This window comes from Dermacentor albipictus, chromosome 8 (genome assembly GCF_038994185.2).
Source record: "Dermacentor albipictus isolate Rhodes 1998 colony chromosome 8, USDA_Dalb.pri_finalv2, whole genome shotgun sequence".
Lineage (NCBI taxonomy): Eukaryota > Metazoa > Arthropoda > Arachnida > Ixodida > Ixodidae > Dermacentor > Dermacentor albipictus.
In genome coordinates this window covers 100,334,908-100,357,500 of record NC_091828.1, presented here as the reverse complement: position 1 = coordinate 100,357,500, position 22,593 = coordinate 100,334,908, and the positions used below count along the sequence as shown (strand labels likewise).

Here is a 22,593-nt window from a genome sequence, read left to right as displayed (position 1 = left end):
TCATAACGAAGAAAGCAGGCATCACCCAATATATTGCAATTAAATAATAAACCACGGAGTATATGCGCAGCAGCGGCACTTATAACACTCGCAAAAAAAAGATAAACTGGCATCTCGCACCTTCTTTACAGCTAAATAAAACACTGTATAGAAAGCCTCTAGACTTTTCTCTGAGAGATCAATGGATCATCTGTAGGGCATGTAGGGTAATAGAAAATGCGCAGATGAGTTTTGTGTCTTTTTTTCGCCTCAGTGCTCCCTTCAGTTGATAGTCGGCGTTCGTGTTGTCCACTTCTCTACTCTTGTGTCCTGTCTGCACGCCTCACTTCTTTTTTGCATAACGTCTGTAGGTGGCTTTTGGAGTTGTGACCTTACGTTTATTTGTCGACTCTTGCCCGGAGGACATCTTTCAAGAAGCCCAACCCGTAGTTCATAGATTACAATAGACCAAAGGAAATCAACTCGCTAACTACGCACTTCCTGCCGGCAGACAAATTATGAACACCGCATGTAGCCGAAAAGTCGCAAGTTTAAACAAAGCAAATACGTCTACAAGACGTCCATCAAAGTAGTACAGACTAAATTCATTTGCATAGAGATAGCCCCCTTCGTCTTATGCGGAAAAAGTAATGATGCATTACGAATGACCCGCTTCCAAGGCCCCAATGAGAAAGGTTCGTCGAGAAGACATAGGTTCTTTCGAAGACAGTAGTAACAACTCTGCTACAGCAGATTCGCCGCGAACTGGTTTCTTCACGCACCAAGTTTCGCGAGCGGTAACGAGCCCTGTCCCTGATGTTGTGAAAGAACTAAAAGAAACTCGCTGTGCAAGCCCGGCTCTTGGAGACGCAGCTGGGCTTTCGAAACTATATGATCTCGCTCAGATGAGACTCGAATGGGTCGACCTCTTTTCCCTTGTCGAAGAAACAGAACAAAACGAAAACACACACATACATTGCATTTCGCTTTCTGGCGATGCGAATATTCAGAGTAAAACGGCTACGTAAATTTGGTCGTTGGTGAGAAAGGTCGCGTATTGAAAATATTACGCAAAAAAAAAGAACATTAAGCAAACTTTCGAGATTTGCAGGCATCTCATACAATAGTCTGTTTCTGTATAGATTTTTTTCTATTAGTCTGCACAGTATAGTTAAACAACAAGTAGAAAAGAAGGTGGTTACAAATTTCAAAGACGGACGGACAGGCACTTACAGACATTCCTTTGAGAGTCCGAGGATTCAAGGTTGCTAAGAGTGTGTTTCACTCACGACTCTGCCAAGTTTTTTTTTTTTGTACACGTGCACTATTCAAAGCACACCAATTAACCTTTAGGGGAAAGTATAATAGCAGCGGCGGCCGTCACATATTGTGCGGAAAACATGAGCTTTCAAATTTGGAGTACTTGAATGAGTACGACCAGCAAAAAAAAAGAAGTTCTGACCTACCGCATCCCTTTTTTCCTTTTATTCTCCTTCAAAGTGTTGTCAAATCGGGCTCGTCGACCACTCGATACAAAAAAACGAAAGTACGAACAAACAAATGAAAGTTCAGGTGGCAACTATTAGCTTGCTTGAATTAACCAGAATTTCATGGTTTCCCTACGCACATGAAAATGTCGCAAGCTCTGATCAAAACCGTAGCCTCGTGCTCGAGGTCCAATCACTCGAGTTCTAAAGGGTCAAGAGAGACAAAACTGTGGCGGCGCCGATGAAAGACGTTTTAATGGGCCCTTCAGAACACCGCGAAACGTTTTGAAGCTACCTCAATTAACCCGTCTTCCTTTTCTTTCCTTTTTTTCTTCCTTCTTTTGAGCAACTTGACCATCTTCAACAAAGCCCGCTGTTATCGCCTGTTTCTACAGGCTGCTCTTTGCAGTGCCATCCTACTCCGTCCCCACCTTTTTTTCCCTTCAAGGCACGAACTTTCGGAAACAACGCCCTTTGGCCCGCTAATTTCCACGTTTTCCTTTTCTTTCCTTTTTTCCTTTTTTGAGCAACTTGAAAATCTTCAACAAAGCCCGCTGTTATCGTCCGTTTCGAAAGGCTACTCTCTGCAGTGCTACCGCCCCTCCACCCCCCGTTTTTTTTTCCTTCAAGGCACAATCTTCCGGAAACATCACCCTTTGGCCCGCAATTTCCAGGGATTATCTCGTCGTCGCAAACAACGGATTATTATCATTCTCTTTCACTTCATTTTTTTTTCTCTGGCTGCGAGCTTTGAGCTATCGCCACCAGGGGCAGGAAACAGGACAGACGCTCAGCAGGAAAAGCTGCTGAACAAGGCGCCCATTAAGATTTCGCTAATATCCGTCTTCGCTTGCGTATCAGCCGAAGCCGAGATACAGGAATGAAAAAGTAAGTCGACCGAGAAACTTGGAAAGAAGGGTCGGGCAGGCGCTTATATACGTTGGGCAAAAAAACAGGAACGCCGAGTTTTCCCCAATTCCTAAACCCTAAGGGAGTTGGGGAGGGGGGGGGGCGAGAATTCGCGAAGAGTCCCGCGGGAGCAATCCTGAAGATTCCCGCGGTGACACGCTTGAGACGTAAAGTTTTCATTTCGAAACGAGCCAAGACGAGACAAGTGCGCTCGAAGACGGCGGGCCACCTTCTTTAGGAGGGCGCAGAAGTCATCGTAAAACAATCAGGCGAAAGAAAGGAAGGGAGAAAGAAAGAGATATAGAAAGAAGGAAATAAAAAAAAGAATAAAGAGAAGGAAGAACAGGATGGATTTGAGAAAGAAAGAAGGACGAAATGAAGGAAGGAAACAATAAAAAAGTAAGGGAGAAAATAAAGCCACGAAGGAAAAGGGGAAGAGGATTGAAGGGAAGAAAGAGATGAAGCGATGAAAGAACGAAAGCACAAAAAGAAATGAAATGAGGAATGCAGGGGAAAAGTGGACCGAAGGAAGAAGCAAGGCAATGGACACAAAGAAAAGACAGGCGTGAAAAGGATGAATGAAGTGAGCGGAGGAAATAAGGCAAGCGGGAGGGGAACAAAGGCACATATATGCCCCGTACGGTAATCTTAGAAATGAATTAAAATCGGGGGTGTAACGGTACCGAAACAACGCTTCGATTATGAGGCTCTGCGGCGAGCCTCATAATCGCCTAATAAGAGCCTCCTTTTGACCACCTGGGGTTCTTTAACGTGCATCCAATGCACGGTATAATACACGGGCGCGTTTTCCTTTTTTTGTACTTCACCCCAACCCAAATGCGGCCGGCGAGGCCGGGATTCGATCCCACGACCTCGCGCTCAGCAACGCAGCGCCGCAGCCACTACGCCACCACGGCGGGTGCACCATAATCTTATATGATCATATAGGTCTATATGGAAGCATACAGGTTTTCACGCAGGATCTGATAGGATCATCTAGGATTGGGGGTACAGGCAATATGGGTCACAGGTGATTTTTCAGTGGCGAAATGGAAAGAAAACAATTTTTATGAAGTAATGAAAAACGAAGGAAGGAAGCGAGGAAAGAAGAAACTAAGGCACGGTAAACAAGAGTCATGCCACTCCATCCAAGGACTCTCGCTGCGCCAATCGGTTTACACGGGGAACGCAGAGAACGTGAAAGATTGGACGGAACGGAGCGTTAAGAGTACGGCGAGAGAATAACTGAACCTGAGAACGAGGAAAAGACGGACAGGAAATATATATATATATATATTTAATAGGAGAAAAGCATGGAATTCAGTGAGGGGATCTGAAGCGAGACGATTGGTTTTTCCAACGAACCGGAAAGCGCAGCGATCTTCAAAGCGACGCGAACAAACACGATGGGGAGTACAACAAAAGAGCTGTCCGAAATGGCACGAAAGGAAGCTCAAATAGCAGAAACGAGAGAGATGATAGAAGCGCCTTTCCCGGAAGCTTTACAACGCGCCTCGTTCCGCGGGAAGCGAGGGGTCATCGGCTGGGGGCGAGGTTCGCTTCGGATTGCAACGACGGCACCGTTTCACGGAGGACAAGTATTCAAAGCGCTTATTACGAACATTAAAACATAATATACAAAGTTCACTCTCATAATGTCGTTCCGCGCAGTCTCAAAGAACTAAGTGGAACGTACCCGCAAGAATGTTTTCGCTTAGCGGAACCTATTCGGAGCGAAAGACCTCGAGCGTCGGCTCTTCCTGCCTGTCGATCTTCTTGGTGCTGTTTCACTAAGAAGAAGATTACCTTTTATGTCGATTCATATCACTATAACTAAGTGTAAAGCCCCATTACGTTCAATCTGAACAGGTTTCCACATGCCTTCCGCACAGGTGCGGAAAACTGCGTTCTTGCCGCACACATGTAGTAACGAATTTCGGTTTACGAGGGGGTCCAGGCGAGCACCGTGAGCCGAAATTCGTGACGGCTGCGTGCGACACCCGCATTCTTCCACACGTCCGCACGCGTGCGGGCGTGCGCAAAAACACGCGTGTCCGAAAAAATGCCCTGTATCCGCACAGCCTTCGGCACGGGTGCGGAATGCCGTGCGGATTGAATGTAATGGGCTCCATACATCTTAAAGGGACACTAAAGCGAAACAATAAATCAGTTTGGACTAATGAAGCATTGTTTGAGAACCCTGCAGGCAGTCATTTCAAAAGAACAGCTTGATTATTAGATGAGAAAATGAATGTCCACGTATGAGTATTTGAATTTCGCGCCGAAACCCCAGCGCCGGTACGTCAGCGTGACGTCAGGGATTCCAAAGTATGTTTTCGCATTCGGGCCGCGTTGGCTGAACAATGGTTCCCGAAACTTGCCATGTTTAATATTCGGTTCCTTTAGAACACAGTGTAGTCAATCTGTACCGCTGTATATAAATAGTAGGCCCTAGAAGATGCCATCGAAATCCAAGACGTCACAGCCCCCAGGTGCGGGAAGATAAGTAGGGCGTCGCCAGCCGTATTTCGTTCTTGGGCTTTTTCTGGCCTACCAAACGTCTTATCGTTGTAAGAGCGGTGTTTGTGGTGTTGTAGAACGGTAATTTACTGATGCAGAAGAAATCATTTTTCACTTTAGTGTCCCTTTAACCGTGTCCCTCATTTTCACCGACTGGAACATACTTGCAAAAACAAAAAGTAAAAGTACAATATGTTCTACTTTGTGTAACTTACGTGGAACGAGTTCACGACTGTATATTTATTTACTTGTTTATTCATTTATTGGATCCCTCGCCGAGTCTCGTCGATCTGGCGATATATCAAGGGGACGCTGATCTCGCGCGACCGGGCTGTGAGGTGAAACAGGTAACCAAGGCAAACAGAAAAGAAAGAGAGAAAGAAGGAAAGAAAGAAGGAAAGAAAGAAAGAAAGAAAGAAAGAAAGAACGAAAGAAAGAAAGAAAGAAAGAAAGAAAGAAAGAAAGAAAGAAAGAAAGAAAGAAAGAAAGAAAGAAAGAAAGAAAGAAAGAAAGAAAGAAAGGAAAAGGCACCCACCCTACGTATCCCTGTTTGGAGCCTCGCGTTTCGGGACTAAGACTCGACTTTCAGGAAAGACACTCGAGGCCACAAATAAAAAGACGAGGGTTAATCAACTTGCGGCTAAACACGGAACGCTCGGAACAAGTGGGTACGTTGCGCAAGCGCTCAACACGACAGTCCGGGCCGTCACCGCGCCGCGGGCAGCGGTTTCCGCCACGGCCGCCAAGAGGCGCTCCACGCCCTCAAGGAAACACTCGGGAACACGGACGAAAATAATTAGGCGGCTAAAGCGAACAAATACCTGCCGACCTCAAAAGGGGTAGACAAAGAATGGATGAAGAGGTCGGGAAGAGAGAGAGAGAAAGAGAGAGATAGGGATACAGGAAGGCAGGGATGTTAACCAGTCAACAGTCTGGTTGGCTACCCTACGCTGGGGGATGGGAGAAGGGGAAGAGAGAGAAGGGAGAGAGAATTATTATTATTTGTTTTGAACACATATACACATATACACAGGTATTAGGAAAGGGAAAGCGAGGGGTAGGCTGGCAACTGCCACCGGAAGGGGCACTACGCCTGCCTACTCTTCTGAAGGGAGGTGACAGCAACACAGAAATAGAAGATAGGAAGGAGGGGAGGAGAAGGTGCAGATACGTGTAAGGAAAGCACTTGAGTTAAAGCCGCTAGTTATCAAAACCTTGTACAAGGTGATCGAAACCGTAGGTAGACAACCAGCAGTCATCAAAGAGAAAGTGAGAGCGAAACACAGAGGGTAATTTGGTTGTCAAAGATGTAAGCTAAGAAAACTGTGCAGACTTACAAGGAAGGAACGGAAGAAATGAGAAACGAAGATCTGTAGGATAACGCGATGGGCATTTGAGGGCATTGCTATTTCAGGCCCCAGCTGTTTGCCTAAGGACGACAACATGTCGGAGCAAGTATTCGCGACAAGACGAGGCATGTGTATGCCGCATCGAAAATCCGGGGACACCTAAGCCCATCGTAACGGAACGCGAAGGCATTCATCCAGTGGGACCCGCGATTAACGTGGACCTTGCGGAAGTGCTGCAATTTAACGCGGATGGAAGCATCAAGCGGTCAGCAGTCGAGATAGGCAAGATAACGTTTACGGTATTCGTGTAAAACAATAGGTGGGAAGAAATTGATAGGACCGGGTCCGTCACGGGGATGCGTACTGTGGTGTAGAGGTTTTAAAGGAAGAGAGAAAAGATTAAGGAGACGTGACAAAATGCTCGATTGGTAAATATCTACATAGGAGCAGGAGGAAACAAGCCAGGCTGGCTACCCTGTGCTGGGGAAAGGGGGTAAGGGGAATAAAAGAAAATAGAAAAAAGACGTTACAAAGAAAAGAAAGGAGCAATACGAAAGAGGCATACGCCACTGCTGGAAGTCTCTCTCTAAGACCAGTTCTCCACAAGAAGCGCAACGACATTTCAAAGCCTTCTGTGCTGAGGACCGTCTCGGCTGCCCCGTCTCGAAGGGGATGCCAATAAATCATCATAACCATCATATCAGGGGCCCTCTTGTGTACACACGCTCAAGCTCTGTTTGAGCGAGGGCATGCGTACGAAAGCTCCATATCAACTATTATTATTATTACTATTATTACCGTTGCATGCGTGCCGCGAAGGACCAGTGGGAGCACCGGAAACAATCGAAATCCGATGTAACCCAGACTTCTCTACAAAAATTATTACAGGGCAAACAACGGCGGCTGCCATCGTTGAGTTACCATGACAACGACAGGTACAAGTGGTGCGCGGATTGGCACAATCTTCGCGCACGTGACTTCAGACGCTCTCCCGACGTTACGTACAGCGCATCGTGTCCAAAAACTTTTGGGAAATTACTGGCCACATAAACGTAGCAAAGAATCGACGAGTACCGACGCACATACGCGGTCATTGCCGATCGTTGCGCCCGTAAGGAAAAAGAAAAGTTATGGGGTTTTACGCGCCAAAACCACTTTCTCATTACGAGGCACGCCGTAGTGGAGGGCTCCGGAAATTTCGGCCACCTGGGGTTCCTTAACGTACACTTAAATCTAAGTACCACGGGTGTTTTCGCATTTCGCCCCCATCGAAATGCGGCCGCCGTGGCCGGGATTCGATCCCGCGACTTCGTGCTCAGCAGCCCAACACCGTAGCCACTGAGCAACCACGGCGGGTGACACACATAAGGAATTATTCCGTTTAAAAATCGATCGACTGTCGCAGAAGTCGCAAAACGCCGTACGAAGCCAGAATGACGAAGCGTGGGCAAAAGCGCGTACTGCACATTAGTTCTAGGCTGATTGAACGGCCAAGCTGCTTGCAAGCCCTAGCAGACACTACAGCGTCAGGGTTCTTTTTTTATAGCAAGTTGTGTGCAGACACCCTTTGCGAAAAAAGCGCAGGGATCAATATCCAAACACGTTCCCGCATGCGTATACCCTTGGCAAAAACTATTATAAAGGAGATCTGTCGCCTCTCTATACCGACTTTCTGCTGCGTTCAACAGACATTCCGTTGAAACGCAACAGAAAAAGAAGTGAGGTTTTTTTTAGCGCACGAAAAGGGACGAAAGACGGCGGTAAGACACGTACACAATACCAACACGCCCTAACCTACGCTTTTTCAAGAAAAAAAGAAGATATCGCGCGTGGTTTATGCAAGGTGTGGCATTGGTGTACGGGATCGACAACGACGGGGGAGGGGCACATTCGGAAGGAGAAAACGGCGCACTTAGGACAACTTCCGCATTCCAGACACGTCGCTTGACGGGCCGTGCGAACGGCTTCGGTGTGCGCAGGCGAATTTTACAACCCCCGTTCGCGCGCTGTATGCAAAACAGCTGGCGCAGGGAGGGCAAACTCCTGGGAGCGACCGCGAACAACAACAACAACAACAACAACAACAACAACAACAACAACAAAAAACATGGACGCGGGATCGCATGTGGCATCTGCGTGCCCCTTGGAGTTGACGGCCGGACAAAGACAGAAGAGACAATGGCGAGAGGTTGAAATCGTCGAGAAACGTTTCCCGGGCGTCGCTTCACGAAAGTAGTGCATACGGAAAGTTTTATTTCTTATCCTTTTTTAAAATTACATAACAAAGATGAAAACATCGCCCATGGCAGATAGCACCACATTCTAGTCCTGGAGCAGGATTATACACGACAAGGCGGACATGACTTGCACGAGAAATCGAAATGCCTCATCCACTAAACAAAAATTTCACTTCATCAAGCTTGTTAACTAAACTGTTTACGAAGCATCTGAGCATATAGGAATGGCGCAAGAAAGAAAACAAGAAGCTCCGCCGAGGAGTACAGTCTTCTAACTCTTTAAATCTGGCATGTCAAAGACGACGAGGCCGCCTTTGACAAGTATAGGTCCACCTATCGTAACGGCGGCCAGCCTGTCCGAGGCACTTTACCAGCGTGTTTGAAAAACTTTTTTTATCAGACGAACCAGTTGTTTGACCACAATGCTCTAGCAGCACAAGGGGTACGAAAACCCTTCTAGGCGTCAAGAGGCGTTACAGACAGCGAGCCGTGCATTCCCCGCGAGCGCTAAAGGGTTTAAGCGCGTCGATCGATCAGTCCGACAGCTCAGCTGTCGTCGCTGATGGCGATCGCGATGATCTGGCGGCGACGGGCAGTCCCTCAAGCCTACAGGAACAGCTGCCGCAAATCGCTCTCCGGGGTCATTAATCGTTAAATGTTGCAAAATCCAAGGCCTGGCGCCTACTATTAAGGTGTGAGAAAGGGAATAGAGAGAGAGAGAGACGGGTGGGGGAAAGGAAAAGGGCGAGGGACTACGGCGTCAGACGCGTCGTCGTTCCAGACGGCGTCTCACAGAACTAAGGGCGCTGGCACAGTTCGGGAAAGAAACGGTGCACGGCGTCTTTTCTCGGGGTGAATACAAGAATACGTGTATAAATAAGAAAATCGTGGGCTTTGTTGTTCCCTTAGTTGCCGCCGTCACGCCAACTGCGCGCATGCCCCCCCACCACCACCCCCTACCCCAGGCGCGGGAGCCAAAATAAAACGGGGCCCCCACGCTCTGTAGAGGCGAGCTAGGCCTAAAGCAGCGGAAGACACGACAGAAAAGCGCGGAGACCGAGGGAAAACAGAAGGTGGGCGAGCGAGGGGGCGTATGCGAACACATATTCTTTTCGAACCTCGCGTAAAAAAAAAAGAAGAAAGAAGTGTTGCGCGTTTTCAGCGCGAGACGGTAAACACGCGCGCGGGGACAAGCGCGTGCACAAACACAGGCATGCCGAAAATAACAAGCAAGCATGCAGTCCCGCAGAAACACGCGCACACACGCAAACACAGGTACAGACATACAGACAGAGTCTTATACCGATACACGTGCACAACAACAAACACAGGCGCGCAAAAAGCACACGAATACAGGCAATCGAAAAATAGCAACAAACGCACAAACACAAGCACACAGACACACACAGTCGTACAGACATGCGCACACAAACACAGGTATGCAGAAGCGCACACGTACAGGACACGCTATTTCCTGCATGGCGATTAAGTCGTTTTGGCCCAGGGGGATTCGGGCCGCGTGCTCCAGAGAAAGACCAAGTGGCGGTGCGCCCGTTAGCAAAGGGTGCAGGTAGGGGAGGAGAGGACGATCCTCCTCCCCCTCCGACGACGACTCGACGAGGTGTGATGTTCAAGGTGCTGGCAAGATGGGCTGGGCCGCGAATACACAGCGCAGCTCTGAATCCTAGCGCGCTAACAGTTGTTATTCTTCCTGCACAAAACACGGGCAGCTGCATAGAAAACGGGGGGATCGCGCGAGCGAGTCAAGTGTAAGGACGGAGCTTCGTCACTTCTGTTTCGTACATGTTTTCGTCTGCTTCTGCGCAATTCGGATTCTTACCGTGGGCGGAAAGCTCGGGGAAAAAAGAAGATTGCCTCTAAAGATTGCCTCTCACTCCGGGTAAACTTGGTTACGACTCGGCAAAGGTCTGACGATGGCAGGTAATATATTTAGCTTGGCTGCATTCGGCGTTGAAGTTTTGGGAATACGGCACCACCGCATAAGTACACTGCAGCAGCCGATCGATCGTTCAACATGAATGTTGTTTTAAAATGTTTTTCTTACCTGGCACGAGCGTTCTCCTAAAACGGACACTGTATGTTAAATCGGCGAAACGGTCGCGAAAACTGGAATAATATCTGCGTGTGCTTTGATTGAACAGTGCGTCACCAGGTGGCGCTACCAGCCCACCAGCTCGCGCATCCGCGCACCGCTGTAAGTGTTTCGCAAGTGGTAACACGTACACGGATAGACTAAATCCTTTAGCTTCGTTGGGGTCGCCGCTTCGTCCCCAACTCGTTGAGCGCACCGACGCGTACCAACAACAATAAAGAAAGAAAGAGCAAGTGTTCGTTTTGTAGTGACCCGACGTTCTGAATCATCGGCTCCTGATCAGCGAGCAACGCGCGAGCCCTTTTAGTGGGATAGCGAGTATATGGGCACTGCAGGCGCACTTTTGCCGTTGCCGTCGCCGTGATGTTCTCCACAAAGTCCAAGAGAGACAACACCGTCGCCGAGCGTCGTATGCTGTGTGTGCGAGCGAAAGCGTGCGAGGGGAGCCCACGATCGCCGCTCAATCTAGCGCGCAAAAGGGAGGACAGCGGGGAGAGAGCGCGCCGTCTTGCGTCGCGCGCGAGCCACCGGGGGGAGGGGAGGGAGGAGACAGCGTTGTACTCCGGCAGTAACTGCGTATTGCGCCGCCGCGCGCACGCCTTATCTTGAAAGTGATCTGCGTTGGCGACCGAGTCTAGGCGGTCTATAGGTGCGCCGAAGGCTCATACCTTTGTGTGTACTGCGTTCTCGTTGCTGCTGCCGCACTTCACGCCAGGGTTCTGACAGCGAGTCCGCGGTCATCGAGCGTGATACGTTCACGGTTGCCTCTGCGCGCTGACGCCATGCTTGATAATTTAGTTAGCGAATGTTTGCAAGATTGTACGGCCGATGAAACTGCTATGCTTACTTCGTATAGCTGTCTGCTAATCTCCTAAGGCAATCGATGGGTCGCCTTTCAGGCGAAACTGCGACATCTTTACATGCGTCGAGGGGAGCCATTCTTCCTCCAGCATGTCAGTTACGAAGCTGTCCACAGATAAAGCGGTGGGTAAAAGACACTCAAAGTAACCATTACATCAAGGTACGGTAAGAAATCTCTGGAATGTCTGCAGCATAACTTTTGCCGAGGAGTATAGAGTTTTTCTTACAAGAGAGAGAGAATGGCGCGGACATAGCAGCGAATAGGCCACCGCTACCGTGAAGATGCGGCAACCAAATCGCGGCGACGCCTTACGTAGCGTTAAATAGCAATCAACAGGTTGATAATTCATATTCAACCTGTTGACGATAAAACGCAATTATGCTGAAACCTAACCTAAATTGAACTTTGCCTCATTCTACTGGATTCTTAGTGGGATAACTTAAGCTCTTCACACCGCTACGTCACAGGGCCTCACTCACTCACTCACTCACTCACTCACTCACTCACTCACTCACTCACTCACTCACTCACTCACTCACTCACTCACTCACTCACTCACTCACTCACTCACTCACTCACTCACTCACTCACTCTCTGAATGATTCTTTGACTCGTGCATTTACTGACTCAATCGATCAAGTACTCGTTCACTGCGGGAGCGACTGCTCTGACACAAAGCTGATACAATCAGCAGTCTCCGTTGGCGCCGTGCCCAAGATCAGTTTCTCGGATGCAAGCGAAAAACAAAAGATGGCGGCTCGGCAACGTCACTTTAGGAACGTATGGAGAAAATATGCGACGCACCCACGGACACAGAAGTATGCGCCTTTAGAGATATGTAAAAAGGGGTTATACATCACACTTCAGTTCGCCAGTTCGCTCGAAGATTCGCTTACCCGCGGGTTTCACGGGGTGAAGAGCTCTCGGTGTGCAAATGTCGACACTTCGAGTAAAAAAAAAAGAAAGTTTGTGTGTGTGCACGAGAGAGGAAGTGCAAATAATGAAGACGTCGAAGTTCGCCGTTCTTCACGCCACAGTTTTTCCGCAGCATCAGAGATACGGTTTAAGTGCTACTGCCCTCCAGAGACCAACGGGCGTTCATCTTTCAAAAGGAGAAGCAGAAGCAGACGAAAAAAAGAAAGAAACAGACGAAAAAGCGTAAGAGATCAGAAGCAGAAGAAAGAAAGAAAAGGAAACAGAAGGAGCAGAAGAAAAAATAAACATGATAAGTAACACACGAATGGGAAGGGCCAAAGCAAGCTGATGCATAGAGAAGCGTACGAATAAGCAGAAGGCAGGAGAAGCAAGGGCAGAAGTATAAAATGCAGAAGCAGAACAGACAGAAGAAGCAGAAGAACAAACACAAGAACAAACAGAAGGAGCAGAAGAACAAACACAAGAACAAACAGAAGGAGCAGAAGAACGAGCTGAAGCAAGAAGGAAGCAGATCAACAAGCGGAAGGCAGGAAAAGCTAAGTGCAGAAGCACTAGCAGGAGAAGCAAGAGCGAAAAAAAAGAAGCAGAAGGACAAAACGACACAAATTGACCACTGGCGCACTCTTCCGGAATTAAGGCAGCAAACTGCAGCAGATGAAATGGGGCACTTCTGCAAACTAAGCTCAGCACATTTGAAGCCCTTCCGGTTTCGCCATCGCCGAATTGTGTTTTCGCAACGCCGTGTAATCTAGAGAAGAGCTGACAGAGTTTTCACTTTAGAGTGAAGAGCTTATGTACATAGACTCCTGAAGCAGCAAGTCTTTGGTGCTGGTTCTATTCAAGCTTTCGGGGCAAAAAGAAAGAGGCAGCCACAGAGATAGTAGCAGAAAGATGCTTCTTTAAAAAAAGCTAAAAGTTTTAAATGGAGATTATAATTACTGTGAGTCGAGTGTTGAAGAAACACACACACCCAACACACACACACACACCTCCAGCGCTCGCTGGACTTGCGACCAAAGAAGGAAAGCCTAAAAATAGCTTAATAGTCATAGAACCACGAAGCTAGCGCATGCGGTCACCCACGGATAGGATTTAATCGCCACAGGTATTAAGGCGCCGCGCCGCAACTGCCACTCCCGCCACACCGTATACACAGCCACACTTTTTTCCTTCTTTCTTCGCACGAGTGAAGCACGAGAAGAGGGCGATAGAGAGAGAGAAAATACAGAAGTCGTGACTGTAATTCGGAAAACATAGAGCAGATTAATGGCCGCGCATTATAAGGTCCCGTGCGTGCCTCGCCATGGGCCATTAAAAGATCCTTATCCCGCTCTCGATGAACACGGCATTCGCGTTGTTTGTCGGACAGGTTTGGCGCTCGAATAACGGTTGCTCGGTCGCCGATTATAGCACGCTCTTCCTCGAAAGTGCCCCGACGGCTACTATAAAAGTACACCTCCGTCATTAAATAACCTATACAAGTCCGGGCCATCTATGCAACTCTCAAGAGAGCCTCTGTGTATACCAATCCGGCGATTACTACATACGGACAAAAATCCGAAGTAGAGCCACAAGAAGGAAAAGCAGCTGGCACTTTTATAGTGGATGACAACGTCATGATCGAATACAGGCTCCACCCGCAAAAAGTAAGTGCGCCTGCCCTTTGCTGCTGAAAGACAGCCTAGCCAGTTGGAATCCGCTCATAGCTGAGTGGCTTCGCTGCGATAATGTAAATGCATAGATAATCGGGGAAATAAAAGATCGTTGGTCCGAGCGAAAATATTGTGTTTGGCTGAAGCATTGGCGCAAGGGTGAACCACAGAATTTGGTAGCACGCTCAGGTTCCATCCTAAAACCAGTGACACAAAGCCAAATCTGTAAGGTAAAATGGCTGTTTTAGGGCTGCAACACACCGCTTGGCCATGTAAATAAATAAAGCTAGTGGGCTGGCGCATGCGTTTTCGAGTTCGATAACGTACATAGAACCAACTATTGCGCGTTAATCTGCCGCAGGTAACGTTGCTACCTATGCCCTCATCACTGCGTGTATTCTTACATGTTCATTTAGTCATCGACTTTATTCGCGTATCACGATCCACTGTGAATAAATGCGTCAACAGATGCGTAACTCTGTTCGACGCAGGCGCCATCGAAAGGAAGACGTTGGGAAGATTATGCGCGCATTTCTCATGAGTCGTTGTAATTTAAACTAATCACCTTTCGATTTAACGCGCAATTAGTCACGTCGCGTCAGCATTATACACGGCCGCGTAATGAGGTAGATGAGGGTTGGACACGCCACTTGCGACGATGTGTGTCAGCTCGCTCACTTTCACTTCAATTTTCCTCACATTTTTTTTTCTTCTACAGTTGACATAGATGTAACAATTAAACTTTCCCGGTATATTTGTTTTCATTGACTTTCGTTTTCCCTTTTTTTCCCATACGGTATAAACGTTCCGGTCCTACTACGACGAAATTTGTGTTGTAACGACAACCGTACGTCTCAAAATACTGCAATGAGCATCCATCATCACGAAGAACAGCTCTTTGCGTGTATCTTTCAGACTCACATTACTATTACTACTACTACTACTTCTACTACTACTACTACTACTACTACTACTACTACTACTACTACTACTACTACTACTACTACTACTACTAACCAACTAACTAAATAACTAACTAACTAAACACAACTACCATTTCTATATACTGGCAAGTAGTATGTTCAAAGGAGCTCGATTAGAATAGAGCGTTTCGCAGGGCATTCTCAAGTTATGCTCCCGTATGTACTGCAACTACCAGTAACTGTGTCAAATAGTAGCATTTAAAAGTGGGACATCCCACGCCCTGTGGAAATCGGTGTTATGCGAAGCAGTGCGCGCGAAGCCTACCAAGTTAACGAAACGACCATGAGAGCATCAAGACAGTAGGCGGCCGTTTCATGGCCTACATGACATGCATGTCAAGACGTTCACGTCATCACCCATCATCTATGTTCGTCATACACTCTTGTCATACTATGCCAATTTTGGTGCATACCAAGTTAACTAAACGACTATGAGAGCACCAAGACGTAGGCGGCTAGATAGATAGATACTGTCAAAGTGATCAAATGTTCTTCGCATTTCATGCATTTATTAATGTGCTGAGGTTGCCTAGAAGATTAGGCTAGTGTACGGCAGATGGCGACACATTTTCATCAATTTGGCACCTGTCGTAACCACGTGAGAAATACCTAACAGCCACTCCTGTTTGAACGCAAATCAGGCGCGACTAGGTTCCTACGAGAGAAAAAAAAAATGTAATTGAACAACAGGCAAGTTAAGTGGCTCTCTCAACAACCTCACATCACCACGTACGTCGCTTTCGGTGGCTTGCGCAGAAAGATGGAGGGGCGGCGTGGGGGTGAGTGGGAGAGAGGGGGGAAGGACTATTAAAGTGAGAAAGACAAACCCTCCAGAGGTATTCGCAATATGCCAGCGATGTCTCGCATGGACCGGTTTCTCAGCTGTACGGCGACAGTAAAATGGAACAATCTCCGCAGCCGAATGCTGTAGTCAACAACTCGGTACGCAGCTGCGGCGACTGCATTTACGCAACTTCCGCGATTTCGAAAGAGGTACACGCGACGAGAAGCTGCGGAGCAAGCATTGTGTGCGCACTCACGCAAAAAAAAAAACGGATCAAGAAGACAAAAGAAAAAGGAAAGAATGGGAGGAGGGAAAACGGGAAATCAGTTGCAATTTGCCACTTGGCAAAGTTTCTCCCCAAAGGGTCGGCAACCAATATCGCTGCGCACAATGGTCGAACTCCCGTGGGCGTGCTTCTGCGTAACTGGACCTCGTATTGAGGACGCCCTCGGGCGCAGATGGGATACGTCCCGTGTTTAGTGTATAGACCACGTGGAATTTGCGTAAGCGCCGAGCAAGCATCAAAGCGACCGCCTGCACGGCACGACAAAAAACAATCCGACAAAAGTGATGAAATCCCCTTTTTTTTCTTTTTGTTCTAGCCTCCCACCGTGTTTGCTATCGAAGAAAACAAAATAAAAGAGAGAACGGAGAGGGCACGTGGCAAAGAGAAAGCTGGAAGGTTGCGAAAGTAATAAACAAAGGAAAATAAAGAAAAAGAAACGGAACAGTGAGGAAGCAAGGCCAAGAAAACTTTGCGAAGATGCGAAGTATAGGGTCCGCAATTCAGATTGTGGGCTACTATAGGCGCAGTTATGAAATAACGTGACTTCATTACAGCCACCACGAGAGGAGGAACTGCGAACCGACGTTGATGCTGAGTCCCTTTCAGCCGAACAAAGTGGTGACTTCTGCTCGTCTTCCTCAAGCCGCCTGTCACACCGCTGGCTCAGGTTCGCGTAACGGACAGGTCAGTGAGAGAGGAGAAGCACGCCCCACGATAAAACCAAACCACTACCCGCCTTCTCCGTCGGCCCTAGCAGTTAGGCCTCAACGCTAAACGCCCTGCGGCTGTTTGGGCGACTGCAGCAGCCGGGGGATACATTGTTCCGGGGAAGCCTGGTCTGCAAAGCCCTGGGGGCGTCGCGTCAAACAAAGCAGGGCAAGTAGGTGGGGACGGGGGGGTGTGAAGAAGTAGAAAACGACGAAAAAAACGGATACAGCCTTCACTGCGATACAGTGTTCTCACCTCAATATGTCGTCGTTCACCTTTAAAAAAAAAGTTGCAAACCACGCCGCGTCTCGTGTCTGTGAGCGCTGCAGCCTCGCTGTTGTTCCCTCGCCGAGCAGGCCAACCAATCACAGAGGAGCACGCGCTCACAGCCGGGTTCCCTGCGGCACCACCAGATGGCGCTCGCCTTCGCGCATACGTAAAGCCCCTTAAACTTCGTACAGTAGCGACACTCTCCTCCTCCGCCTTCACTCCTCGTTTCTCCTCTCTTTCACGCTCACTCCTCAACCCTGGCGCCGCCTACACTGCTCGAGCGTAGCAACGGCGCCAACATACGCTCCTCGCCACTCCGTAGGCGTTTCTCGAGCAAAAATGGCGCTGATGCACGGCGCGAGGGCCCACGTGATGCTATTAGGCCAATAGCGACGCGGCGTCAGCCTCGGCCAGAGCGCCTGAGGAGGAGGCGGCATTCTTCAAAGCATGGCACTACTTTACGAAGTTTAAGGGGCTTTACGCATCCGCGGTTGCACGGCAGTAAGCGAGTGAACGCTTCTCGCGGATAGAACGGATTCTAATTGCACTACGTATGTGTGCGCATGCTGCCGCTGAAACCGTGATGCCTTCAAGGCGTCCGTCGTACTCGCTAGTCGTCAGCAGCTCCGCTTCACAAAAGGTTGGGTATGATTCGTGCGAGCCCACTCTCGTGTGCTCGCTTGGGTGCTGACGTAGAAACAAATGCACGTCTGCTTCGTCTGTTCTCGAATATGGACAGCAGACGATTGGGATATTTTTATGCGAAGCACATTACGAGAGCTCAACCCAGCTCCTCAGGCGCGGCGGTGTCGCCTTCAATACCACGTGACACCATGACGTCACGACAGAGGAGAAACGGGGCTCCAACTCGCGCCGTCACTCGCGGCGTCGCGGCGGTATATAAGCAGCTGCGCTTGCCTCTGCTAGACACTCACGAGGTGAGCTGCCTCCTGGAGATAGAACTGCTCGTTGGAATGAGAAGCGAAGGTTGCGGCGTGCTACAGAGACTGATTTTCTAGGTGGCTTCGGCTCAACTCTTGCAAGATGGGCTGGGTGGGAATCGAACCAGGGTCTCCGGAGTGTGAGACGGAGACGCTACCACTGAGCCACGAGTACGATGCTTCAAAGCGTTACAAAAGCGCCTCTAGTGAATGCGGTGTTGCCTTAGAAACGAGCTGTTTCTAAGGCTCACGCGTGCGTCGCTTGCTCAGGCGCAGATTTCGTTGCCGCGCCGAACGGTGCGTTGCTCGACGCTCACCGCGTCCAATGGGGGGCGCGTAGTCGCTGCGGCGTAGCCCATTGTCTTACACCCCTTGGCGGGTCGACGGGAACGCTGTCGCATTCCACTCTTGAAGGCGAAGCAGAGTAACGCATGAGTTGTTTCTTCGTCTAGCCAAACCAAATATAGCCAAGCAACAGCAGTTCACCAGGCTAAACAGTGGTTCAACAACTAAAATAAAGGCTAGTATGCTTCGCATCTTGGGCTTAACCTTAGCTAAGCCACAGCCATTTTTTAATCAGATGACCAATGAGTGGAGTTTCTGAAACACAGTGACTAGAAAACTCGCGGTTTCAAAATAAGGGCCTCGTCATATTGCGAACGCTGAAAGCTGACTCAAAAAATGAAGGAAAAAAATTCAAACAAAAGGAAAGGCGATGGGAGGAAAATACTGACCGATATGTGCTCTTTGCTTCAGTATGTTTACAAGGACACAGAGCAACCTTTTCCGCGTTCAGCATTGGCCGCATTTGTTCTTCCCGTTTTATTGGCCGCGTCGATCGAGACGGTTTTGAGGAGAGTGAATCTCGCTGACCAGTTTTTTGTGCATAAATTGTTCTCCTTTTGCTTCGTTTTTTTTTTCTTCATACGTGATGCAACAAGGCCACGTTTTCCGCAGAATGGGCACATTTAGAATGCTGATAAACATAACAAACCAGTTCGATAAAAGCTACGTGCGCAACTGCTTGCTGTCACACACACGCACACATACGCACTCCAGACGTCGTCTGCTTTCGAAAGCGAACATCACACGGTTAGGATTAGGGCCCCAACAAAACGGCAACGAATTCGCTGTTACTTGATAAAAACAAGCTTGAATGTTTCGAGAAAGTGCTTGTCAACTCTCATCGGCTACGTAGCTTTCTGTCTGCTCGCACGAAAACGTATACATAAGGACCATTACATCGCAAAAAAAAAAAAAAAAATCGGAGCGTCCGCATTTTGCTCGAGCTATATGAAGTCACTACGTTCGAAGCCGCATGAGAAGCTTGGCACGCTAATGCGCCCGAGGCACCTGCGCCTTCAATTTCCCGTTGCCCGCGGCTGCATCTTGCGTGCCGTTTGATTTCCAGTAACCACGCAGCATTGTGACGTAACGCGCCTTGCAAAACTATGATGCAGTTCGTTTCGAATTTCGGGCTCGGAGAGATAGACAGCTGCAGGGACCTCTCGGCGGTATATAGCCACCGCCTTAAGGCGCTTTCGAAGCGAAGCCTTATTTACCCAGTATCCCGGGTCTCGCATCCTTTCGCGTTGTGTCTGCGAGTAGGAGACGGGAAAATCGGCTAATACCATAGAACGAAATTGACTCACAAAGTGGTGTTGGGGAGTGGACCCGTGTTCTGCGTAATGGAACAACAAACAGCGATATAACGTACACCTGTGTACATATAACGTTGGGAAGTATGTGCATTAAAAAAAAGCTACATCGTCCCACATAGCACCGCGGTCTGGCTTTGGGGCGTTAAACCCCAAAAATCAACGGAGCAACCAACCTTAGTGGCGCTGTTGCGATTGCCGTAGAGAAAAAAGAAATCACAGATCCCTCCAATCCCTCCCTCCAGATCCCTCCACAGATCTCTCCAACAGATCCCTCCAACAGATCCCTCCAACAGATCCCTCCAAAAGAGGTGCGTACGCTCTTGCAGCGGTCATCACTGAACTGCGTATTTGCCTCATCATTGCAATCGTCATCATCATGGTCGTCGCCATCATCATGGTCGTCGCCATCATCATCGTCGTCATTAGCATTATCATCGTGAGAAAGGCTTAGGAGTACACAGGCGCATTCGAGGGGCTCCGGGGATGCTGAGCCCGCTAACACTAACGTGGCCGAACAGAAGGTGCGCCCGACACAGGCGAAACAAAATATCTTTTACATGCGCTGACAAGGGACAGTGGGGTTCGCGATGACGATGGGAGAGTAACAGAAATAAGAGATGCTACGGAAAAAAAAATTAAACGCGAGGGAATAGGGGTACGGAAAGCAATGACCGCAGTGCCAAAAAGAAACTGCCCGCGGTCCTCTTCGATACATGCGCGCGACGTACGTGGCCGTGACTAGATAAACAAGAAGGAACCACCGGAGGCCTGAGGTCAGTGGGCGCGGTAAGAAACAATAAATAATGACGACGACGCAGGGCCAAAGTTCAGGGCCTCGGGCCATGCTACTCTTCTGTCAGCGAATGCAATTACGTGCAGTGTACGAATAGCCAGGGAACTCTTGAATCGGTGGAGCAGCAACGTAGGCTTTGAGACAGGCCTGGGGCTCCCGTCGAAAGGCAGGCATATTAAACAGTTGTTCTTAAAGACTATAAGAAGTCTCTCTCTCTCTCTCTCTCTCTGGGGCCCAATTTTTATTAGTCATATCATAAGAAGCCAAGAAACACTGACACCAAGGACAACATAGGGGATATTACTTGTGCTTAATAAATTAAATAAGGAAACGTTAAAAAATGGAAATTAAAGTGGATGAAAAAACAACTTGCCGCAGGTGGGAACCAAACCCATAACTTTCGCATTTTGCGTGCGATGCTCTACCAATTGAGCTACCGCGGCGCCGTTTTCCCGTTCACTTTCTTGGGTATTTATGTGTCCTAGTAGAACCCTGGGAGTGTTAGCCAGCGCCACCACTCGCAGACATGGGCGGCAGACGTGGAACGTCCTCTTTGCCGCAGGCGTCACGAGAACGTGATCACAGCCTTATATATATATATATATATATATATATATATATATATATATATATATATATATATATATATATATATATATAAGGCTGTGAGCTACTCAGGAGAAACCTTTCAGCGACATATACAGTTAAGTAATACTTGTTGGGGGGTAGTTGGTGCATGTTTCCAGTTGCGCCTCTCCCGTCTCGCTTGCTTTGTGTTGTCTTTTTCGACGCTACAACCCTCGCCTGGAAACATATACAGTTGACGGATTGATGGCCGCCGCCGTAGGAAAATTTGTACTACAACGCTCCCGCAATGCGGAGGTTGTCGGTTCGTCTCCCCACCGGCGACCGGCGATCTTTTCGTTCAGTCTCTTTTTCCATTTTCCTAATTCAAACATTTCGCTTTGATCTCAGCTGATTAACCCTACGCTTTCCTTGGCTTCACTGCCTGTTGGCTTTACAGGGTGTCCCAACTATCATGCACGAAGATGTAAAAATATGCAAATGCCACGTAGATGATCAGAACCAAGGTAATGTTGTTTCCCGTCGCTTGAAGATACTCAGATAATTTTTTTCTATACCACCTAATTACATACCTAGTCTTAATAATTAATTAATTAGCTTCGCAAATGTTATAGTTAGATGAAAAAGTGTGAATGAGAATATTGTAGAGCAACATGACAAAACTCCCGATATATATATCTATAGCTTATATATCTATTTATATAGCTTTCTGTTGCTCAATTCGGGCTACATAAAAGTTTTTTTCGAATGTGAAAGAAGCCCCCGAATGACATGTGAAATTGCCGCGCGACTGGCCGCTCGACGTACATGCTCCTGAGACGAATGTCTGAGATTATAAAAAAAGAAAACAAAACGGGACTTGAGGTACAGTGATACCTCTTGCTGACCCAACTTAATATCAACTGTGCGAAAATCTACCATACGATTGCTCTTTTTTTTTTTCTCGCTCAAATTCTGTAATTACCCTTTTCATTGACCGTCTAAGTGGCGGTGTCTGCATACAAGGGCCCCACTCACTTTTGAATGTTTCAACTAAACGACGACAAGGAAAGAAGCTCGAACACAGCGCTTAACGCCAAACGTAACCCTGTGCTTACCAAAATCAATATTTAAAAAAATTATGGGGTTTTACGTGCCAAAACCACTTTCTGATTATGAGGCACGCCGTAGTAGGGGACTCCGGAAATTTCGACCACCTGGAGTTCTTCAACGTGCACCTAAATCTAAGTACACGGGTGTTGTCGCATTTCGCCCCCATCGGAATGCGGCCGCCGTGGCCGGGATTCGATCCCGCGACCTCGTGCTCAGCAGCACAACACCATAGCCACTGAGCGAGCAACCACGGCGGGCCAAAATCAATATCGTAGGTCACTTTCGTGAGGAGATCGCGGTATCCCATGAGGTGCACTACTGGGGTTGAGAAGTTCGACCCGTTGCTACGGCTGTTGGTTTGTAAGTTCCCTTGTATCAAAAAACCAACCACCGAATAATACCAAGCGCATCTACCTGTCGCAATTATTCCACTTCTTCTCGCGCTA

At 48.2% G+C, this 22,593-nt stretch overlaps 1 protein-coding gene across 1 annotated transcript in view; it reads right to left on the bottom strand.

The window, feature by feature from the left end:
• The window catches only part of LOC139048909 (receptor-type guanylate cyclase Gyc76C-like), a 326,307-nt gene that overhangs the window by 88,596 nt on the left and 215,118 nt on the right, over positions 1-22,593 (bottom strand). The gene's annotated exons all lie outside the window — the stretch shown is intronic.